Below are 4,921 nucleotides of genomic sequence, written 5' to 3'. Positions count from 1 at the left end.
TTTAACTTACATGCAGAGTACATCATGAGAAACACCGGGCTGGAAGAAGCACAAGCTAGAATCAAGATTGCCGGGAGAAATATCAATAACCTCAGATATGCAGATGACACCACTCTTATGGCAGAAAGTGAAGAGGAACTCAAAAGCCTCTTGATGAAAGTGAAAGAGGAGAGTGGAAAAGTTGGCTTAAAGCTCAACATTCAGAAAACTAAGATCATGGCATCTGGTCCCATCTCTTCATGGCAGATAGATGGGGAAACAGTGGAAACAGTGTCAGACTTTATTTTTTGGGGCTCCAAAATCACTGCAGATGGTGATTGCAGCCATGAAATTAAAAGATGCTTACTCCTTGGAAGGAAAGTTATGACCAACCTAGATAGCATATTGAAAAGCAGAGCTATTACTTTGCCAGCAAAGGTCCATCTAGTCAAGGCTATGGTTTTTTTCAGTGATCATGTATGGATGTGAGAGTTGGACTATAAAGAAAGCTGAGTGCCGAAGAATTGATGCTTTTGAACTGTGGTGTTGGAGAAGACTCTTGAGAGTCCCTTGGACTGCAAGGAGATCCAACCAGTCCATCCTAAAGGAGATAAATCCTGGGTATTCATTGGAGGGACTGATGCTGAAGCTGAAACCCCAATACTTTGGCCACCTCATGCGAAGAGTTGACTCATTGGAAAAGACCCTGATGCTGGGAGGGATTGAAGGCGGGAGGAGAAGGGAAAGACAGAGGATGAGATGGTTGGATAGCATCACGGACTCGATGGACATGAGTTTGAGTGAACTCTGGGAGTTGGTGATGGACAGGGAGGCCTGGCGTGCTGCGATTCATGGGGTTGCAAAGAGTCGGACACGACTGAGCGACTGAACTGAACTGAACTGAATATGCCATGGCGGGTGGACTTGTGTACTTTACCTCGGAGAGGGTTTGGAGTGGTTGGTTGTTGTTTTCAATGGGAGGCCGACAAGATGGGGAACATAGAATGAGAATTTAGAGGGGGGGATGTGTGTGGGTGTGTGTATGTGTGGGTGTGTGTAGAGAGAGAGAGAGAGACTTAAGAAGGAGCAAAACCAAAGAACTGAGTAGCACCCCAAGGGGAGGATTCAGGAGGAGCAAAGAATTGCTTCTTAGCTGCCAGGCCTGTGGCTGTATATTTACTAGTACATCATTAACACTATGTCGAGATCAGGGAACTGGAATCTACAAAGGGCTAGATTATGAGTGGCTCTTAACCCCACCTGCCTCCTGTGTTCACCAGCTCCCGGAGGCATGGAGAAGACCATGATTTCCTGGGAGGGGCTTTTGGGCATGAAGTTTGGCCAAACCGTGACCAAGACAGGCTACAGATGCAGGACTCTGGAAAAGTAATACTTATCAGCCTTATCAGTTCTTTCCTAATTTCCTTCCACTGGAGCTCATGCGTCTGGGGCCCACTGAGACAAGATTCCTGTGGAGGGAGGAGGAAAAAGGAGGGAGGCAACAGGGAAGTCCAGGCCCACTTGCAAGCCGCACAGGCAGCCGGAGAGAGAGTGACAGCAGAGACAGATGGGCCCCGGCAGCCAGGGCCCTGCTCTTACACAAACTGCCTTCCTCAGCAACTTGCTGCTACCATCAGTTCATCTTCTTGCAAAAATACATTTGTACATTTCCTTTCCCAGTAACCTAATCTACCATCTCCTCTATGCATACATGCTCGGAGGTTTTTTAGGGGATAGGACTGAGAGAGGTGTATTCACAAGGAACTAATCTACCCAGCTATGAACTACAACTGAATTTAAATCCAGGAGGAATCATTGCCTGAGAGCCAGCAAAAAAAAAAAAAAAAAAGATTGCGGTAGAAGTCACTAAATAGACTAAAAATTACATATGGATAGATACGTAGATAAGAGAGCCTACTATCAGAAGTCATATGTAATTAACTAAGACACAGTTTCCCTATAACTGTAATTGCTAAGTTAATGTATCAAATCCATTTTGGTAGTAGCAGAAATAGAACTGAAGAGCTTGTAGGGTGAAGACATCTGTGTACACCCTGCCGCTGATACAGGGCACACAGCACACGATACACACACACACACACACACACACACACACACACCTCTTTTTAACTGTATTCAGAAGTCCAATCCTCTTAACTCACATTAAAAAAAAAAGAAAAACACTATTTGGTGATAATATTGTCTAATAATGAAAACCTCTTTCTGTTCCCAGCCTAAGAAGACAGATTTTTGAGCATGACTGAGACAGGCATATTGGCAAAAACATGAACACAAGCACACGCATACAAACACAGACCTCCACGCTCCCACGCAGCCGCCCACCCATCCTCACGTGTTCCAGTGCCCCAACAGAAAACAAAATGAGACAAACATTCTGACATCACAGCGAAGCCGAGGATGTGTTTCCTACAGGCTTAACTGCTGTTTTCCTAATCTTTCCAACTCAGGAATTTTCTAGTCACCTGCAATGCTGTATGTTTCTTTGAGCAGATGAAGAATTTCCATAGCTCTCTCCTAACATGGGGATGACAGTAAGAGTGGGCAGGTGCAAAGGGCTGGAATGTTCAGGAGAGGGTGACTCCGGCCACCCCACCTCATGCAGTCCAACTTCCCTTCAGAATGTCTCTGCCCTGACCCCCACTCCTTCAGAACCGCTGTGTCTGCTAATTGCATAAGGCTGCTGAAAAGTTAAGGTATTGGGCACAAATGTTCTATCTCTCACTAGGGCCTTATATGGACAATATTTTAATGCCAAGGAGTAATTGGAAGAGCAAGGATTTAAGCCTCACCAGAGGTATTTGAGGGGAGATATTTTTAATTTATTTATTTATAGCTCTGCTGGGTCTTTGTTGCTGCACACAGACTTTCTCTGGCTGCAGTGAGCATGGGTCACCTCTAGTGGCACATAGGCTTCTCGTTGCCGTGGCTTCTCTTGAGGAGGGTGGGTTCTAGGGCACACAGGCTCAGTGGTTGCGGTATATGGACTCAGCAGTTTAGGTGTGTGGGCTCTAGAGCCCAGGCTCGATGGTTGTAGCACATGGGTTCAGTTGCCCTGTGACATGTGGGATCTTAGTTCCCGGACCAGGGATCGAACCCATGTCCCCTGCATTGGCAGGAGGATTCTTAACCACTGGGCCACCAGGGAAGTCCCAAGATATTTTGATAGGGGGACCGTGATCAGTTCTATGTGGGTCCCTGATTCTGCATCCGCCACTGTGTGGGTGGTCTTTGCAGTGTGCCCTCCCACATTGGGGGCAGGTCCTGTTTTCCCAGACTCTTGACTTTGGGTTTGCCCATGTGATTTGCTTTGGCCAATAAACCTTGAGTATTTCAACCTGTGCCCTTACCCGCTAGGCTTTGGCATGCAAGGAAATCCAGGCTACTGCACTGGCCTCATGAGGAAGATGAGAGACACACGGATTGGAACCAAGCAGGCCCACCAAAGCCCAGCTTAGATCCACACAGGCCCAGTCAACTCCAGTCAACCTGCAGAATCAGGAGAACCAGTGAGTGTTACTCTATGTCACTGAGTTTTGCGTAGTTATTACACAGTGGTTTGGGTTGACTGACTGATACAGAAGTCTTCTGGCCCCTCTCAAAACATACCCCAAAGGTGCAATTCACTTTCCTACAAATGGGATCAGCCTGAAAGAGCCCCTCCTGGGTGGAGTCTAGCAGCGGGAAGACAGAGAGACTTGGCAGCCAGAGGCAGGGACAACTGGGGTGGGGGATGTGACCCAAGGTGACCTTCTCTCCCTCGTTTTCTGCTACAACCATCTCACCCATGACCCACATGTGATCAGGACCTACATCCCCACCTCACTCCCATCAATGTGCTTGGCTCTTGAAGCCAGGGGGAGTTAGCCACACCCCTGAGCCTGTCCTGGAGGCTCAAATCTTTCATCACTCACTCCTGGTGTCTCAGACTCCACCTGCCTGTCCCTCAACACTGCCCACCTTGGGGCAGAGACAAGAGTGGGGTCCAGAAGAAAGAGAGCCTCCGGTTACAGAATCAGATTCTGACCTGAGATCAATCCCCTGACCACGTCTCCGTTAGTGGGAAGAGGAGAGGCGTTTGCAGAAGGGACTAGGGCAAGTCTTTACCAGGGACACCAAGGACCAGGAAGGCTTGTCCTCTCCCTTCTTTTACGTTAACATGAAGACAGTGGCAGAAGAGGTGGGGAGGGGTTGCGGTGGGTTGTCAATGCTGAGATAATAAAACCATTGCTATGGAATGTAGCCTTCAGTTCACTGAATTCTAGAGAAAATGCCCGCCATTGGGGCACATCGAAGAACGGGGGGAAGAAGCCATAGCTGGAGGGGCTGCTGTCTGACATACACCCCCCAATTCCAGCTTTTGCTCTTTCTTTCACCTATCTCAAGACTGGGGTCCTTCAGCTGTCAGCATTTCTTCTTTGACAGGACCCCAAGAGCTGCTGCAGCCCCCCTGGGAGCTACTGAACGACTTTCACAAATGGCATCTTTCCAATCTTGATTGAAAAAGATGGAGGAAAACCTAGCAAATGAGTGTGAGGTCCTTAACGAGAAGACGGGCCCTTTGATACCAAGGGGGATATTGTGAATCAATCTAAAGATTGGCCAGACAACGCTTTATCTGGAGTCATGAACCCTCCAGACGGAATGTTCCCCTAGAACAAAGACCTGGAGGCAAGTGGTCAACATCGTCCCAGACATCACTGTAAAACTTCAGTCTGTCTTATGTAGAAAGTGTCAACTAATCCTCAACAGGGTATGATTTTGTCTTTCTGTGTGCTCCAGGGTGCAAATGTAGTCAAGGAACTCAAAGGTTTTGATTTCCAGGAGAAATATCAATAACCTCAGATATGCAGATGACACCACCCTTATGGCAGAAAGTGAAGAGGAACTAAACAGCCTCTTGACGAAAGTGAAAGAAGAGAGT

Source organism: Bison bison, unplaced genomic scaffold (genome assembly GCF_000754665.1).
Source record: "Bison bison bison isolate TAMUID 2011002044 unplaced genomic scaffold, Bison_UMD1.0 scf7180017864105, whole genome shotgun sequence".
Taxonomy (NCBI): domain Eukaryota; kingdom Metazoa; phylum Chordata; class Mammalia; order Artiodactyla; family Bovidae; genus Bison; species Bison bison.
Note: the sequence above shows the minus strand (reverse complement) of the source record.